Source organism: Papaver somniferum, chromosome 9 (genome assembly GCF_003573695.1).
Source record: "Papaver somniferum cultivar HN1 chromosome 9, ASM357369v1, whole genome shotgun sequence".
Taxonomy (NCBI): Eukaryota; Viridiplantae; Streptophyta; class Magnoliopsida; order Ranunculales; family Papaveraceae; genus Papaver; species Papaver somniferum.
This window is the reverse complement of record NC_039366.1, coordinates 155,774,361-155,794,705: the sequence shown is the minus strand read 5'-3', so window position 1 is coordinate 155,794,705 and position 20,345 is coordinate 155,774,361. Positions and strand designations below refer to the sequence as shown.

The 20,345-nt window shown below is 37.4% G+C and overlaps 1 pseudogene; it reads left to right on the top strand.

The window, feature by feature from the left end:
- Positions 1 to 12,056: 12,056 nt before the first annotated feature.
- LOC113307959 lies at positions 12,057 to 20,238 on the top strand (annotated as a pseudogene).
- Positions 20,239 to 20,345: the final 107 nt, after the last annotated feature.

Sequence of the window (20,345 nt, the reverse complement as noted above, 5' to 3'; positions counted from 1 at the left end):
GATCATAATGAAATTTCCGTAAGAGACATTTCATGACTAAAAAGAAAGAACACACATCATCTTATTTAGGTGCAATCATATAGAAGAAGCTAATAGCATTCATCAAGGAGTTTAAAGATACAAGATAACCCCTCTAAAATTCCACAGCCGCACACCCCTCAAGATATGACCACTAAGGACAAGTTTAAAAGAACTCTCCCCCATTTGATGTCATTCCCGAAAGAACAACAAGAGCGACCTTAATTTCGAAAGAAAATAAGGATTTTATGAGACACCAAAAACCATAAGAATGATTTTTTATATCCAAAAACTCAATCAAATTAATCACAAGTAAAACCCGTGACTAATTTAATTGGTATACGCAATCAAATCAAACACAAAAAGTGATCAATTTAATTGATTGTGCTCAACATAAGAAAACTCATGGAGACAGAAAAATACTCAACTAGATTAATTACAAGAGAACACATAATTAATCTAATTGGAATACACAACCAAACTAATTATGAAAGTAATCAATTTAATTGTCAATTGTTTTGCTCGACATAAGAAAACTTACGGAGCAATAACTAAATAACCAAACAAGATGATTAATTTAGTTCTAAATGCTCAACATAAAGTACCTTACGAAACAACCAGCAAATCTAATCAAAAATAATCAACTTGGTTGTTTTTTTTTTGTAAGTCCAAATTGTATTGATGAATAGCCAATATGTACAAAGAGTTTACAAGAAAAGAGGTCCAAAGACCCCAAAAACTTACAAACTACTTAAATATGAAATAAGAAATATTTCTAACGAATGTAAAAAATATGGCTTCTCATCATAATTTAATCCTTCACCATTTCTTAGAGAGCAACCCCTTTTGGCCATGTTATCTGCCAAGAAGTTAGCCTCACGATAAGTATGAACAAAACGAATGGACTCATAGTTGTTTTGAATTAAACTCCACCTGTGCTTAACAAACCAAGGGACGTTTGAGGTTGTCAAAGATGTAATATTACCAACTGAATCCGAACGAATAAGGACTTTGCCAATGTTCCACTTCACAACCCATTCCAATCCCACGATAATACCATACAGCTCAGCCAAGAAGTTGTTCGTTCTTCCCTAACCAATGCTCATATCTCCAACGAAATTGCAGTCAGCATCACGTACAACTACACCAGCTCCCGCCCTACCAGGGTTTCCCTTGGAAGCACCATCGCAGTATAATAAGAGCTCATCCCTGTTTGGAGGATTCCAGTTACATTCAATCGGTTGCACAAGTTTAACCTGCCTATGCCGCACACCAAAACAGTTTAAAATCTCCAGGTCTGACGAAGTATTGTACATGAAACTCTTCAGCCTAACAGAGAAATCATGAATCAAATGGAAAGCACGCTGCTTGAAGAAGTGAAAGTTTACTGCTGCATTATGAAAACAGGCCATGTTTCGTGTCTGCCAAAGCTCAGATCGAATCACCATGTTGTCCAGTAACCATAAGTCTTTGATTACGCGACTGCGCCCTTTAGCTTCCTTGTAAGAAATCACAATATCATAGTTAGGCCGGAGATTAAACAAACCTGCACACCACTGCCAGATTTGGGTTGCAAAAGGACAGCTCCAAAGGATATGATCTAATGACTCTTCAGCTGATTTGCATAAGTAGCATCTGTTTGCCAATTCGAATTTTAATCTGCTCTTGATTTTGTCCTGAGTTGCGCAAGCATCTCTAGTGAGTTTCCAGTTTTGAGCAGCTAGCTTTGGGTGTATAGTTTTCCTCCACAAAAGGCTGTAAACTTCAGTTGTAGCATACTGTTTCCTAATGATTTGCTTAGCTGACGAGACAGAAAATTTCCCATTCATCTCAGGCATTCAGACTCTACAATCGTTTCCTCCTTGCAGCGTCGGCAAATTATTCAAATCTACACCAGCTCGCACCAAATGTTGCACCAGATGTTGCACATGATCTCCCTGCAACTGCCAATTATTGTTAACAATGATATCACTGAACATGACATTACCGTCCAGGTCAGTTTCACCAAGAATGTCAGCAATACTCTAATTACCATACCATATGTCAAAATAAAGAGAGGTATTTCTTCCGTCTCCAAGAAGCACCTTGGTATTTTTTTTCCACTGTGGAATGAATTAAACGAATGCCCGGAAGAATCGACGAATTCACACCGTACTGTTTAAGTCTACCAAGCCGAGAAGTGTATTTAGCCCAAAGGAAACGCGTTCATTTCTTGTTAGAAGAACGGATATTCCACCATAATTTCATGAGAAGCGCCTTGTTTGTGACAGCCAAACTAGTGATACCTAAACCACCTTCATTCAAAGGACAACAAACTTTTGGAAAGCCCACAACACATTTGCTAGCAACATCAGCATCCCCGGACCAAAGAAAATTGTGAATCACACGTTCGACTTGTCGGATGAACTTCATAAGCCATTTATAAACAGACTTTCACCCTTGCCCCGCCCTCTCTCACATATCAGATCAAACATCTTAGAATTGAATGGGGGTTTTGAACCACCACACACATCTTCTCTTTTTCCTTGGAGATAGTCCATTCCTTGACCTCATCCTTACTTTTCCATGTCTACATTGAGCAAATTACACATCCATGAAAACACTAATCAACATTTTGAAAAACATATATACCACCACCTATAAAAAAATAAATAATAAAATGTTAGATTACATGGACACACATTTCTAACAGTGTCGTCATTTTATAATACGTCCAAATGACGACCCTATTGGAGGTTCAAATTTGGACTTCTCGGGTTTAGTTATAGTCATCACTGTAGGTTTGAGGAGATTGACGACTCTAATAACATGAAAAGTCAAGTTTTTTTTTCTTTCAGTTTCAAGAGTCGTCACCAGTCATTTTAGCAGAACGACGACCTTTTTATCCAAGTGATGACCCTCTATACACACAACGACTCTAGAAGTTGTTATTGGAAATTTTGAAATTCACCAGTATGTTTGACTGACCCAACAGTTTTTTTCTTAAAAAAAACTACTTGTTGGGTCTTTTTAACCTATAAAAGGAGACATCCCTTTCAAACTCATTCACCCATCACTTTCAATCTTCCTAACTCATTTACCCATCACTTTCAAACACCAAAAATGGCTACTCCTCCATTCAATAACCAAGAAGATGTTGCTACTTTTAGAGCGTGGATTATGGTCATGAAGCACGACTATGAAAGAGAGCACTAGGTCGCTATTAACCGCGGCCAAACCGGAGATCCGTACCTTAACATGGATCAAACATCCAATGATTGGTAAAAACGTGTATTTACGATTTTTAAAACACTAAACGGAAATCGTTATAGAAGGATGCTCTGAGACATTAGAGAAAGATACAATTATTTATTCAAAGAATGCGAAGCGTCGAAAGACGAATTGAAAGCTCCGTACGACGTTCTTCCCAACGAAGGTCAAATGGATAAGTAAGTTTGTCAATCAATAGGTCGTTCATCAAAGATTTTTTTTATGGTTATTTTTATTAAACAATGCTAACTTATAAATAATTTTCTTTTCCATTAAGCTTTGGGTCGCCAGCAATACGAATTTAAGTATGGCGAAACGTTTTGGCACGAGGACTGTTGTCGTCTCTTGGAAGAAAGTACCTGGCTATTCAACACATATGCTTAGGTGTTCAAGCGAGATGTAGTGAACTATGTTATTTCTTTTTCTTCTATTTTATTTCATAGTGGATGTATGTTTTTTTCGATTTAATAAAATGAGTTCGCAAATTCATATAACAAACATTCCTAATAAAGGTCGCCAGGGTTAATAGATATCCGATATGACGACTCTCATGTTTATTTGTAATGGCCGGTGTGAGTCGTCATTTTTTGAGAATAACAACTTAACGACTCCAACTGTTACTTTACGCAGAGTCTTTTTTGTTACCATAGTCGTCATCGTATAAATATGTAAAGATGACGACTTCTTATCTACAAAAGGATCGACATTGTAATAGTATGGACATTAGAGACTCTTTGAGTATTTATCGCAAAATTTGAATTCAACCAACAAAAAAATTTCAAAAACATAGTCGTTGGGTTATTAATCTTTATAGATAAAGACCCTTATCTTATATATTCCACACCCAAATCATGATTTTCAACTTTCATATTCATTCTCTAAAAATTTCGCCATTATGAGAGCTTGGGTAACAGTTAGACAACACTTGTAAGACCTAGGCAAACACATCGATCAAACATACGCTGCTTGGTGGAACCGTGTATTCATAGTTTTTGTGGCGTTAGACGAAAACTGTAACTCAAGGACTTTGAAAATTGTCAAGAAAAGGTTCGAGGAGATATTTGAAGAATGCGAATCCTTCAGATGTGAAATGAAAGCCCGTAAGGAAGCCAATCCCAATGCTATGGGTCCTATAAGAGTAAGTTTTTAAACAAATAGACATTCATAATCTAAAAATTTGAATAATATTAACTAACTTGTTAAATAATTATTGTTGTCAGTGGCGATGTCTCATTCCGCATTCGAGATCAAGCGTCGGAAAAGGTTTGAACATGACGATTGCTATCGTATCTTGGAAGATAGTAAAACCTATGATTACAACCTATATGATTAAGAGTTTAAGTGTAATGTTATTATCTATTGTATTTCATTTCTTTCAATGTAACCCTATGCAAGATGTGCGTCTTTGAAGATTAAATGAAATGAGTTCACAAATTAAGATTCAACGAAATGAGTTAACAAATCCAAGAGCAAAAATTTTCAACAAAAGTCGTTACGGTATAAAGATATCGGCCATGACGACTCTCATGTATATTTGTAATGGTCGGTTTGGGTCGTCATTGTTTGGGAATAAGCTATTAACGACTCTGTTTGTGGGTGAAAACTGTTTCTGCTGGTTTTGGTAAATTTGGGTATGTGGATGAGAAACAAATCTAAACCCTAAACAATGTACTGCAGGGAGTACTTTTGATTTGAGAGATCAATCTATACAATCCTGGCCTAAACCAAGAAATGGTCATTCCATGCTTGCTTCGTTCACAAAGTGAAGGAGAAGGGTTGGTCTTAGGGAGGGAAGCGAAGAGAGTGTTGAGACCAGAATGGTTAATTCTGAAGATGTGGCTTGTTTTATGACTTATATCAGAAAGTGGAACTGGCTTGCAGAGTGAAAAGCTATCAGTTCTTGCTGATTTCTGGATACTATGTTGTTGCCGACCAAAAACTTGTCGTTTGGTGGAAATAGGTGAAACCTATTTATATAAGTCATATTTAAACGTACCTGGTCTCGTAGGAAGTGGGAACGATTGGGTGATGTAAGAGTGGAGTAACGTATAACCGTCAGAAACCCATGCTTCCATGATGAAGGAAGTGGATCCGTTTACACCCATTACTTCTTGCCGCCACTAATTATCCCGCTTCATGACACTTTCTTATAATGGGCGTATTGCACGTCGCACGTTTTAAACCGCCAGACCAATACCCTGATGAGTATCCCCCAGTTTGTGACATGTTTGATGTCTCGAGTGTTTTCGTGGAAAACGTGTAGCAGGTTGCTATATGCGGCAAGTCAAAGTCAAGAGTCTTGCCGCAGGAAAATAATATGTGATGCTATTAGGCACGTCTTGACTGGTCGCCTAAAACTTTCCACGAGTCTGTCAGTTCGGTGGCGAAATTGGATGGCTGAGATTGCATCTCAAGAGGAAGGGTAGCCGTTAATTATGGCTACCTTCTGTTGGCGCCTGGTAATGGCGCAGTGGCGTTTTTGGTGTATGCCAGTGGAACTGCGGCATGACTGGTATAGCTCGTGCATGCCAGTGGTACGGTGGTATAAGTGGCGCCTGGCGTAGCCATGGAAACGAGATTTAAGCGGCTGGTCGCCTAAAACTTGTCACAAGTCTGTCAGTTCGGTGGCGAATTTGGATGGCTGAGATTGCATCTCATGAGAAAGGATGGCCATTGATTATGGCCATATCTTGTTGTATAGCAAAGTGGCGCCATTGCCATGGTGGCGTCTGGCGTAGCCATGGCATAGCGGCATGCCAGTGGTGTAACCGTGGCAGCTGTTTGCCATATTGGTGTTAGACCCAAATATGGCTCTGACAACATTGGCCCTATTGCTAAGTTAAACTTAAGGCCTTAGGAGAATCACTTAACCTAGTTGGAATGGCGACTTTAGCTAAACTAGGGTTTGGCGTATCGAAACCTTAATTAGCACGTGCGCTGCGGCACGGTGGCGTGGCTGACATAGCTGGCGCATGCCAGTAGCACGATGCTGCAAGTAGCGCCTGGCGTAGCCATGGACGCTAGGTTTTGGCACATTGGTGTTAGACCCGAAATGTGGCGTGGAAACATTGGTTTCAGTGGCCACATCAATCCCAATGCCCTGTGGAACATTGTTTTGGCTCGGTTGGCGTAACAACTTTGCCTAAATTAGGGTTTAGCATGCCGAAACCCTAATTAGCGCATAAGGCATGCGGCATTTGGCCGTGGATGGCCGAGATGATTGGCTCAAATTAAATATAAACCATTTAAGTTGGCTAGCCAAGTTGGATGGCTGAGATGATTCACATAAATTTGTGTTAACTCATGAAATTTCGTAATCAGAAAATTCAGATGTGGGACCCTCACTAAAATCGTTGTAGAATTCTCGTACGAACTCGAATTTTGACGGTCCGCCCTCCATTATGATCAGAAAAGTATTTCCTATCTCCCTACTCGGGAATATTTATGTTTTTATCTCGTTTAGGAGGTGAAAACTGCTCGACAGTGAAACTCAGAAGAATTCAGGAGGGATTCTGTCAGTTTTCAGCCATGACCTAGCTCGCCTTTTATGTTGTATCTTTTATCTCGTTACTACGATTGATTTGAATTTTTAGTATGTTATGATAGACATCCATACAAAACTTTTGGCATGTATCTCATACTAAAATTGTTTACCAAACGTTCCCAGTTGTTTGTACAATATTTGGGAAGCCAATTTGGCATGGTGACCACTTGATGCAATTCCACCTCTTTTAATATTGTGGCAGGTTTAGAGCAACATGATTGGTCAATAAAAAGAGGGGGACGGCTAAGAACGAGTGCGGCTACACTTCTGGTGCGTGTGGTAGGTTTAATGCGACCTGATTGGTCGATGGGGAATAGGGCCAGGAAGTATGGGCCCAGCTACAACTCATGGGAGTGTGGCAGGTTTAAAGCGACATGATTGGTCGACAAAGGAGTAAGGGCCGGTTAGGTAGCATGGGGCGTGGCCAAGTGGCGCCCCGGATGGCCTATGGCATAGCCACGCTTCCTCTCATTGTTTCTCCTTATCCGTGGCTCCTTTATTCTTTGCTTTCTGCTTTTGGGTAGGACTTTGCACCTACTAATCCATGGCGGATTGTTGCTTACATGCATCAGTCTGGATAAATTTTATGTGAACATATTGAGTTGCTCAATAAATACGCCAGTGGAGAGGTTGAACACTCGTCACTTTACATTGTTCCGTTTCTTTGCAGAGTAACGACACATTAAATGTGAGGTTTTACAATTTTAACCCTGAACTAAAAACCACCATCAACAGACTCCAACTGTTATTTTCCGACATAGTCTTTGCTACTAGAGTCGTTTTGGTATAAATATATAAAGATGACAAATTTCCATCTAAAAAGGGTCGTCATTGTTGTAGTATATACTCTAATGACCCTATAAGTATTTATTGCAAAATTTGAATCCTTCCAATGTGGTTGAGTCGACCAACGTCAATTTTTTTAAAAACCCACCTGTTGGATCTTTAAAATCTTTAAATACATGCCCTTCTCTCATCTCTTCCTCACCAAACCATAATTCTCAACTATCTCATTCATTCTCATCAATTTCTAATCCAAAAAAAGAAGAGAAAACACCATGGATACTCCCTAAACTCACGAAGAAAATTGCGTCATTGTGACAGCTTGGGTAATAGTTAGACAACACTTCGAAGATCTAGGCAAACACATCAGATTCATCCAATGCTTGGTGGAACCGTGTATTCATATTTTTGTGGCGTTAGACGGAAATTGTAACTCAAGGACTTTGAAAGTCCTTAAGGAACGGTTCGAGGAAATATTCGAAGAATGCGAAGCTTTCAAAAAAAAAATGAAATCCGTGGAGGAAGCCGAACCCAATATGTTGGTTGCTATAAGAGTAAGTATTTAAACACATACACATTCGTAATCCCAAGTTTTGAATTATACAAACCGATTAACTTAAAAAAAAATTGTGCTTCCAGTGGGGATGGCTTATGCCAAATATGAGACTATCCATGGGAAACAATTTGAGCTCGGGAATTGCTACCGTATCTTAGAAAACACTACATATGATTACAACCTTTATGGTTAAGTGTTTAAATGCACCGTTATTATCTATTGTGTTTCATTTCCTTCAATGTAACGCTATGAAAGATGTATGCCTTTTACGATTCAATAAAATGAGTTTATGAAATCAAAAACTATTATCCAGAGAAAAAGTTGTTAGGTATATAAATATGGATGATGACGACTTTATAAAAAAAATTCAATTGTAGGTTAAAGTCGTCATTGTATATGAATGGCCTCATGACAACTCCGAGATTTATATTTACAGAGAGTTTCTGGTTTCAGAGTCGTCTAGGTATAAACAAAAAAATGCTAACGACTCTTTATGACCCAAACTTGTTAGAGTCGTCATTTTGTATCATATTACCATGACGATTTTTCATAACCTGGATAAGTTGCAGGTTTAAGTCGTCATTTTTGGTGTCAATACAATGACGACTTTGCAGAGTCGTTGGGGTATACACCCCTCGACATTGACGACTCTTTCTCTGAGTTGTGACATAGTGTCTATGGTTCGACCACTTAGAGCACCATCTAAACAATTTGAAGAGTATAAGAAGTTTACCTGATTGTTTTGAGCTTCAAGTTCTTCATTTTGAAGATTTGTTTCTTCATTTTGAGCAATTGGATCTTCATCAGCATCATCATTTTGAGCTTCCTCTATTAACATCTCTTCATCATATATCTAATCCATAAGAGAATTTAAAATAATCTTACCATCAACACAATCATCTTTGTTGTTTGAACATTCACCAACATCATTTCCTCACTAGAATCACTCACTTCTACAAAACCCTAGGTTTTCCTCTAAAGCCTCCTCTTCTTCTTCTCAACTCAAAAAAAAAAAAAAAAAACGCAAAATTATTTTTTTCTGAATTTTAACATAACATAATCTAATCATACTAATTAACTTAACTTAATTATTATTAACAGTAATCACACAAGGGTAGTTTAGCCACTACATAAAATATTTGGATAAGGGATTCTTGAAATTAGGTTTGGACGACCCTTTTTGTCCTGTAACTAAGGGGCCCATTGGTTTTTTTTTTTTTTTTGCCTTAAATAAGGTTAGTTTAGGGGGGGGTCAATTGGGCCAGGCCGGGCAGCTTGGCCCGTTTCCTAATCCAGGTCAGGCCAGACATGCCTCGTATGTTACTATACAGAATGCTCGCCAGGCCAGGCATGCTAGGTAAAAATGCTTATTTTGAGGCACAAAGCTTTCCAAAAGTCCAATTTATAACCGGTCCAAGCCGAGCAGGCCAAACATGCTATGAGCTTTTTGTACTTTTGAAGTTCTGGAATAAAAATTTAGCTCCCGTTTAGAATTTGAAGGTTGAATGGACTAACCTTTGAGACAATCTTATGTAACTATTCTTCTAAATGTAAAACACAAATGAAAATAAGAATTTTAATCCAAAATATAACCAGAACACATAACAGTTTACACTAACGTAAAACCAAAACTCTTACAAAAAATCAGCGAGTACCGGGCCGGGTTGTTCGGACAGGTACCTGGCCAGACTATTAAAATTTAGGGAAAGTCCGAGCCCGCCCATTTAAGTTAACCAAGCTAGGTCAGGCGGCCCATGACGGGCTGTAACAGGCTTTGAGCTCCTACAAGTAAGTATTTTCGGGTATTATTTACAGCTCTAGGTTAGTTATGTTTCTCGAAGAGAGTTAGGTTCGTGGATGAAAAACAATTTCTCGAGAACAGGAATCCAATGTCAGCCTGCCATGTCATTAGTGTTTCCACGTCGCCATCTAATTTTCCCTACTCTGACCAAAACCGGCTCCTTTTTGCCAAATTTTGATAGGGAAAAATATCGTTTGGTCCTTTTTTAGGTGGGCCCATGTCAGTTTAGTCCTTTGGTCAAACGCCTTTACTTTTTGGTCCATAATTATTTAAAAATATTAAATGGACAAAAGCACCCTTCCGTGTTAATTTCTGCTTATTTTTTTGTAGCAGTTCATTCGTCAAAATGATCTCCTGTTAATTTCTACTTATTTTTTCAGAAATCACCTATATAAAGCAGAGTTCATTCCAGAAATGAACTCCATATAAAAACTTTAAAAATCCAGAGTTCATTCCAGAAATGAACTCCGTATAAAAACCTAAAAAAACAGAGTTCATTCCAGAAATGAACTCCATATAAAAACCTAAAAAAACAGAGTGCATTCCAGAAATGAACTCCATATAAAAACCTAAAAAAACAAAGTTCATTCCAGAAATGAACTCCATATAAAAACCTAAAAAAAACAGAGTTCATTCCAGAAATGAACTCCATATAAAAACCTAAAAAAAACAGAGTTCATTCCAGAAATGAAGTCAATATAAAAACCTAAAAAACCAGACTTCATTCCAGAAATGAAGTCAATATAAAAACCTAAAAAAACAGACTTCATTCCAGAAATGAAGTCAATATAAAAACCTAAAAGAACAGACTTCATTCCAGAAGTGAACTCCATATAAAAACATATACGAACCAGATTTCATTTCTGGAATGAACTCCATATAAAAACATCATCTTCATCTTCTTCGACGTCTTCAACAGCAGCAGCAAACATCATCATCACGAAAAAAACATCAACAAAATCATCATCAACACGAGAAACATCAACAAAACGAGATTTCCAACACGAGCAACAAACAGAAATCATCATCAACACGAAAAACATCAACAAATCGAGATCCTTCAACACGAGCAACAAACAAATATCTCATCATCTTCGTCTTCAACACCAGCAGAAACATCAAAAACGCATCTTCATCTTCGTCTTCAACAGTAGCAAAGAAATCAAAAACGCATCTTCATCTTCGTCGTTTTCATAATCTTTATATGATTCTTCGTCATCTTCATCTTCAACACCATCATCTTCATCAAAATCAAACACCAGCAGTAAAAACGGAGAAAGAACAGAGAAACTAGATCTGAAAAAATTTACATCATCCATGACAAATATCTCATCATCTTCGTCTTCAACACCAACAAAAACATCAAAAACGCATCTTCATCTTCATCTTCGTCTTCAACAGTAGCAAAGAAATCAAAAACACATCTTCATCTTCGTCGTTTTCATAATCTTTATATGATTCTTCGTCATCTTCATCTTCATCTTCAACACCATCATCTTCATCAAAATCAAACACCAGCAGTAAAAACGGAGAAAGAAAATCAAGAACAGAGAAACTAGATCTGAAAAAATTTACATCATCCATGACAAATATCTCATCATCTTCGTCTTCAACACCAACAGAAACATCAAAAACGCATCTTCATCTTCATCTTCGTTTTCAACAGTAGCAAAGAAATCAAAAACACATCTTCATCTTCGTCGTTTTCATAATCTTTATATGATTCTTCGTCATCTTCATCTTCAACACCATCATCTTCATCAAAATCAAACACCAGCAGTAAAAACGGAGAAAGAAAATCAAGAACAGATAAACTAGATCTGAAAAAATTAGGAGAGAGAAAACAAATCTGAAAATAAAGAGGAGAGAGAATGTAAATCTAAGAATGAGATATTTTTTTAGAGATTTTGTCTATATATGTGGCCCCAAAATGGGATTTCTGCCACAACATAATGACATTTACATCATCCTAGGACCAAGCCATAATTTTTAGGACCAAACTATGATATATTTTACCAAAAAGGACCAAACAGACAGTTGACTGGGTCGACTGGACTAGACTCTGTCTAATAGTATATTATTTCTAGGACCTAATGGTATTTCCTACATTTAGATATTCTTTTTTCTTTTTTCCTTGCTATCCTTTCACCTCTTTCCAAGTTATCCTCTCTCACTACTCTCCATTTCGTCTAACAGGTAACAATGATTCTACACAAGCTTATTTGATTTAGTTTATCATGTTTTATTTGATTTACATCTGTGTTTACTCCATCGATTTTTGTTATCCTTGAACTGTTATATAAATATCTTCAAGTGGCACAAAGGGTGTTTGAAATATTGCCAGAACCCCGTACATTATTACGAAATACATAATGCTCGATGCATACCTAGGATGATACATGAGAGATACATAAGAACAGCTTCTTAGCAAATATAAATAAATATAGGTTTTTTCTGTAATTAATGATTTAAGATTCCCTTAAACCATTTCGGCATTTTTGTTATTGTAGATATGACAATAGTAGTACAGTGTAGCTCAACAATGTCTATCTCCAAACAAATTAAAGAAATATGTAAATAGATTCATGGCTTAACCTCTATATATGGATTGGCTTTCAGTTTAGAGCTGGGGTCTACTACCTCATTCCTCATACATTGAAATGGTTTTGTTTGTTTATGTATTTCTCCTGAGACTAGAGCACACAATAGTTGTAAGAATCATGAACTCTGTATTTTACTATATCAAGGTGGGTTTGTTCATTCATGCGGGATAACATAAGCTTATTATAAAGTCAACTCATACTTGGTCGTTTTATAAATTTTTCAAAGGTAATTAGCTCCACATGCCTGCGGCGGTACGCCAACTTCCTTCCATGTTTGCCTTTTCAGATTAAGATCAGCATCCCATTTTTTATTACTGTTCTGTACTATTTTCCCCTTTTTTTCTTCTTTGGTATAGGTTTAGGTTCGTCAGTGAATAATGAATTCATTTATTGGTTGCAGGTCACATATAGCAGAATGGAACTAACTCTATGATCTGCGGGTTAAGAGCAACGGCAACAAGCTCCACTCCATGAGAGACAAGTAGCACTGTACCCACGATTTAGGGCTTAGACTCCACTACAAGGAGAAGAAGAAAGAAAGTTTATTAAATACATGTGCATCACGTGTTCCATACCTATAGTGCTGAAGAAAGACCGGACAAGAAAATAAAGGGGTATTGAAAAATGGCAGTACTACTTAAGTGTTACAGACCTGTGCTTTCTTTAAATTCAATTCCAGTTTTTGGTTCAAAAAAAAGAATTGCACTTCAGAACTACCTTTGTAGATATACCGGTGAAAGATCTTTCAGCGAGAGACTTTTATTCAGAAAGAAGAACAGTAGTTTCATCTTCCACCGGTGTATCAGTTCTCTCTCTCCCCCTAATCAAGCCTCTATTAGTAGCAACAACAGTCCGAAACAAGATGTTCCCAAGTCAGACCTCTGGATATACAACACCATGACTAGACAGAAGGAGCTCTTTAAACCCAAGGTTCCTGGTCAAGTCGGGATGTACGTTTGTGGTGTCACTTCTTACGATCTCAGTCACATTGGTCATGCTCGTGTCTATGTCTCTTTTGATGTGCTTTTCAGGTCAGTGTTCCCTTTGAATCCTGTTTGATTCCAAGTTTAGTCTTGGGAGCTTGGCAGTTATTAGTCTATTAGATCTTTTCTGAGACTTTTTCACTATTGTTACTATTTATTTACTTTGCCTCTGTTTGACTAGTTTTACTACAAAGGACATATTTCCTTCTCAGCTTTAATAGATTCAAAACATGAATACTCTCTTTGCGAGCTTCTGTAGATTTCCTTGATATGCAATTGGTTGTTTGATACCAGTTCTGCGGCTAACAATTTCTTATGGAGAAGATCTATTCTCACAGGATTATAGAACTAATTGGGTTTTGTTTTTGTTACTTTGTTTGGGAACTAGGCAGATATCTAAGATACTTAGAGTATGAAGTCTGTTATGTACGCAACTTCACGGACGTAGATGACAAGGTGAGCCATCAGTCCTATGCTTCTTTTCATTTAATGGGTAGTATTATGTTTTTTAAAGTTCATACTATTATATTTTTGATGACATAGTGGTTTTGATTCTTAAAAGATTGAACCAAACTTTGTGAGGGAAATCTCTTATGTACACACAAAGTTGTTCTCTGATTCTAGTCTGTTATGGATATCATAAGTTCACCATCACGTACTCAACCCAGTTTTGCTGTTAAAAATACAACACATGGCTCAAAGCTAGGAAAATAAGAATAACAAAGTACAGATAACAATTTTAAATAGCTATTTTTGTAGCAACTTTAGTGAGCAATGAAAAATAAAGCTACAAGGAAAGATCCGAGTATTGTTGCCACTGAGCCAATGGTGGGGAGTAGAGTCTTCTTCCCGCCCCTTAAACGAAGAAAAAGGGTATGGTTGTTAGCCAGAATTGGAGAATTGGATTTCCCGCGTTGTTACCTTAATGTGAATTCTCTAAAATTCTGTAACATCATAGGATATGTGAAAGAGGCTGCACGCAAAGATTATGCGGCCTTTTCAGTACCATATTCATGCATACCTGCTGGTACAGGATCTAACAACCTATCATGCTTTGAGGGTAGGTACACGGTACACCAATACAAGTCCTACCAGTAGGGATGACTACATTCAGTTCCCTCTATTACCTTCTGAGTCAGAAACATAACTTTGCTATACCAGAACAGAAGTATGGCATCTCCAAGATGTTTTCTGGTACATCGTAATCAGTTACACTAAAATGACTCCATTCCAAGACATCATTTCCCCATCTGTCTCTGTTCCGGACAATGACATACACAACCCCAAGGTGTCAATGTGGAAGATGCTAGATGCTTTGGTTGGAAGAGATGCAGCATTATGGGCCATTCGTGAAATAAGAAGCCTCCGTATCTTAATGCATGTATTTAATTTATTCGGAGCTATTAGAGGGGGATCTACTTTTTGGGGAATATGAGTCGAAGCAAGAATATTTCTAGTGGAGCATCTTTCACAATCCCTGGAGAGATAGTTCACTAATAGACCAAGGGATAAGTAATTCGACTCATTCACATACGGATCATGAGTGTTTGGAATCCATAATATGCAAGGAGACATTGCTTTTGCTATTTCGAATTAAAGGGTGATATCAAATCGGTCTTTTTTCGGCGTCATATACATAGTTAGCGCATTCGGATGTGGCTTTCAAAGAGTTGTATTGTCCCATTCTGGGGCTTCCACTATTCCGACAGAGCATTGCTGATAACTCCCTGGATGCATGTGTCTCATGTCAATATAGGGTCTCCATACCAATATTTGCACCAAGTTTGTATTTTGATGGTCAGGCGTATGCAGCGGTGCAGTAACCGAGTGTTGTCATACATAGCACATCTTTCATTTGATACATGATTGCATTCTAATTACAAAGCATGCAGATTCAATATTAAGCGTTACAAACTGACAGCTATCTACGAATTCAATATTCCTCTTCACATTTGAATGACTCTACTGTTGTTTTGCTGTAGTACATATATACTGTCTGCTTCCGTACATATGTATGGCAGAATCTGAGTTCTACTTCATGATTCTGCAGATAATTGCTAGAGCAAATGAATTGGGAGAAGATCCGTTGAGATTAAGCAGACGTTACTGTGATGAATTTCATTGTGATATGGAGTATCTTCACTGTCTACCCCCTACCATGGAACCGTATGTCTCGGATCACATGGTCCAAATCATTGATATGATTAAGAAGGTATGTTATTTATCTCTCATTTACAGAGTCATCTATGACCTCTGTGCATTGGATTACACTGTGCCAGTCAGGGTTTTATTTTTTACATGATTACGTACGTGCAGTTATTTGTCTGCCATGCTGTACTTAAGTAAGGCAGGTGCTGGAGCAAATTTCGACCAGCTCTGTCTAGGAATTAGAGGATTAGAGAGTGCCTCCAAATCTTTTGTCAAGTTGTCCCAACCACAACCACAAGGTTGATCAGGTTTCAGCATTTGTTGAAATTAGCTCAAAAATAAGAACCAATTGTTGAGAACTGTTTCTGTAGCCCATATAAAGTCTACTCATCCATTCTGAACATTCCATAAGGTGAACAATTGACTATAATTATCCGTAGAAGTTAGTATTACTGACTTTGGACTCTGTTTTATTCAAATTGCTTTACCCTCCATGTTCATTAATCTTTGTGCTGGCTTGTTCATCCTATTGCAATGATACCATTAATCTCCATGTTCATAATGATGATAGTGTCGAGAGAAGGAAAGGCAGATATGACTTTGACTTGGATTCAATTTGTTTTTCAACAGATTCTTGATAATGGTTGTGCCTATAGAGTTGATGGGGACGTATACTTTTCTGTAGAGCAATTCCCAAACTATGGACAACTATCGGGGAGGAAACTAGAGGATAATAGAGCAGGCGAACGAGTTGCTGTTGACTCAAGAAAGAAAAATCCTGCGGACTTCGCTTTGTGGAAAGTGAGTATATGGAACAGTAATTAGGTATTCAACCTAAAAATTAACTCTAGTTTAATCTTGCCTATTTATTTATCTTCTCAATTTTGTTATCAGTAAACCGCCTTTTAGAATTAGATACTCGATATTTAAGTTATCTTGGAAGCAAATCCAAGATTGTGAAAGAGATCTATGATTACTTGCGGCCAGGAGTTCTTTACTAAGAATAGTACCTCATCTTGCTTCCTGCTTCAGTTGGAAGAAGAGTAACGGTCACATGTATTGGTCACATCAGTCGTTGGAAGCACTAGCTCGTTCAGTTGACATGAATAGTTACCGTTTAACTTCAGCAAGAAGTTAATGCTGTTATTAGCTATGTAACATGAACATAAACACTAAATTTATTTCAGCATACGGAAGTAATTCCAAGATGGTCTGAAACATTTATGATTTCCTGTGGCCTAAGAGTTCCATATGGGCAATGCACCTTATATTATTTACTGCTGCAGTTGGATAATAGAGTAACAATCATCGGTTCTGCAACTTGACCTGTTTAAATGAATTGCTTCTGTTTAGCTTCAGTTTAAAGAAGTTATTACTATTTCCTCTTCAACGAAGGAATTTCTGTACTTGTGAAGTTCTTAAAAGTGGATGTTCTTATCTATACAGAACATACTTAATAAGATCCTCCGTCTATTATTTGTAGTCTGCGAAAGAAGGTGAGCCGTTTTGGGAGAGTCCATGGGGCCCTGGAAGACCAGGATGGCATATCGAGTGCAGTGCGATGAGTGCTGCATATTTGGGCCATACTTTTGATATTCATGGTGGAGGGATGGACCTTGTATTCCCCCACCACGAAAATGAAATTGCTCAGAGTTGTGCTGCCTGTGACAAGAGCAATATAAGTTACTGGACGCACAATGGTTTTGTTACTGTTGATTCTGAGAAAATGTCCAAGTCACTGGGGAATTTCTTCACAATTCGGGAGGTAATTTGGAACTTCAACCATTTATTTCCTGTACTCTGATTGAATTTGGGTCTCAGGATGTGAGTGGTTTAGTTTTCATCTAACCGAGCTTTAGATGGCAATTAATGGACTTTTTGACTTAATGATCTTGGTTAGGTAATAGATCTCTACCATCCACTTGCTTTGAGGATTTTCTTGATGGGGACACATTACCGATCTCCAATTAATTACTCGGATACGCTTCTTGAAAGTGCCTCCGACCGAGCTTTCTACATATACCAGGTAACTCCATGACCATTAGTCTCTCAAACATGGACACCTTAGTATAAAAAGTTAAAAACTGATCATGGGATTTACTACCTTAAGCAGATGTGTTATTTGACTTATTTCTTTAAGATAATCCACTTGTTCTTTTTACGATTGAAGCATTATGAAGGGGTGGTTATGTAGAAGTAGAAACTACTTCTTCTATCCTAACAAGAAAAAGAATCTAAATTCAAAGAACAAAATACTAAGAGCTGTCACGATTTTCAAAGTGATGTGTGTGGACTCAGTGTAAAGTGCATTTTACATCACATAATCTTTGTCATTGATCTGGTTCACATCTTAGAAGATTCGGTATAATGGTTTTATGTAATAAACTCGCAAATTACAAAGAACTTGTCAGAATTTTGTACCATTAATGTTGCAAATATTCATGGTGTATCCAGTAAGAACCAATAAGTTCCTAATCCTGATGGTTTAGATTCTTGGATATTGTTATGTTTTTTTAGTTGATCCAAAAGGGAGAATTTTATCCAAGAATATGTGTTATCCGTACATAAGAGTGTTCCACCGTAACTTTGTTTAGGATAAACTTTGGAGGAATTGAGACCAAGTTTTAGATAACAAAAATTTCCTAGCATGTTTTGTCAACATGTAAGCTGGTTTATTGCATTCCCTATTCATATGCCTACACTTCCAATTGCTAAAGCTTTTCAGATGATGTTTAATGTTCATTGGGTATTATTCAGTACATATGATATGAACCCAGCAAGAAACGTACGATCAGACCGGGTACTTCATATAATTAAAAGGTTTTGTTTTTCTTATTCCATATGATTTCTACAAAATTAGGCTCGTTAATCATCTGGAAAAGCGTTGTTCGAGTATGATTATTATAAGGACTTGCTGATTTAACATGTTAACTAAACTAAACTAAGCATTTTGTTAGAGTTTAATTCTTGTAAGTCATGCGTGTTTAATTCTCTTTGAAATTTTTTCTTTTTGTTTTGAATGCCATGTCACGGCAGTCCTGTGGTTGTGCTGTCTTAGGATTTCTAGCTATTTTACCTCGTTTTTTCCAAGAAAATTCATATATCTTCAATTATAGGCTACCCTTGAACAGTGTCAGGTTAGTAGATGCTCATGCAGTGATGCATTTTGTGGAGTTTTAGTAAAACACAGCAAGAACGTTAAGGTTAATGTTAAGTGTTCATGTCTTCGTAGTCTCTTGGTCAGGAGCAATATCTCTTCTACCAATTGTGAGCACTTTCCATTAGATCATGTCAAATAAGAGTGGGTTTGGGGTTACTTAAAAGATCAAAAGTGTGAAGGATGTTCTTTTGTACCTGATCTTGTAATCCGATAAGTTGTATTATATTTTTTTAACCTACTGATATAAATGATAAGCATGCTTCCCGAGAGCTCTCTTTCAATCTGAAGTTTTTGTGATGCACTTGGTATGTTACCTATAATTATTCATGATATCTGGATGGTAACAGACACTGCACGACTCCGAAGCACTCATGAGGCAACAGCCTATACAAGCCAGACAAACCCCATTCCAGATGATACTGCAAGTTGCATTGACAAATTCCGTAACTATTTCAAGAATTCTATGTCCGATGATCTCCACACTCCTGTTGTCTTGGCTGCCCTCTACGATCCATTGAAATACATGAATGATCTCCTGCATACTCGCAAAGTATGTATTTGGTGATCTATTTTTGATTGAATCTCAGATTTATTTATTTTTCATCTATCCACTCTTCTGTCTAGTTTTTCAAGGGAAAGAAGCGGCAAAAACGGATTGAATCACTCTCAGCTTTAGAAAAGGAAATCAGGAGTGTTTTAGCTGTTCTCGGATTGATGCCTGCAAGTTATTCGGAGGTATATTAGGCTGAAATTTTGGTTAAAACTTAATTTAGATGTTAATATTTAATTAGGGGCTTTATAGCCTCGTTATTCAATTTGGCAATCAAACTCTGCGAAACCAGAATCTATTTTAATAAATCAGTTATCAGTTCCAGTACTCAAATGTATGGATTCAAGTCGGAGATAATCAGTTCTCGGGTATTCAACAAAATCCTAATGTGTAACAATATTTGTGTACGAATTTCCTATGTTATCGAAACACGGCCCTAATTAAGAAAGTGTTCATTCTTTCTTACTAGAGTTTCTTTTTAATCTTTGCAGGTTTTGCAGCAGTTGAGAGAAAAAGCACTAAAGAGAGCAGCATTGACAGAAGATGATGTTCAGCAAAAAATCAATGCAAGAAATTCAGCAAGGGAAAATAAAGAATATGACAATTCGGATGCTATAAGAAAAGAATTAGCTGCTTTGGGAATTGCACTCATGGATAGCCCTGATGGAACTGTTTGGAGACCAACCGTGCCCCTCGCGCTGCAAGAATAACAGTGTCTCTACCTGAACTGCATGTATCACATTTTTGTTTCGGAATTACCACTTTAGGGAGCTTTAAGATGTTGGATGAGTAATACTGTCGAGGTTATTTATTTGGTATAATGCAAAGTCCAAGGAATATAAGTTTACTAGTACCTAAACAAGCTGTAATTTCAGAAATGTAAAGATATCTTTTGACTCAGAAATCGTTTTAATACCAAAAACATTCTGGAACGCATTTACGACAGTGGA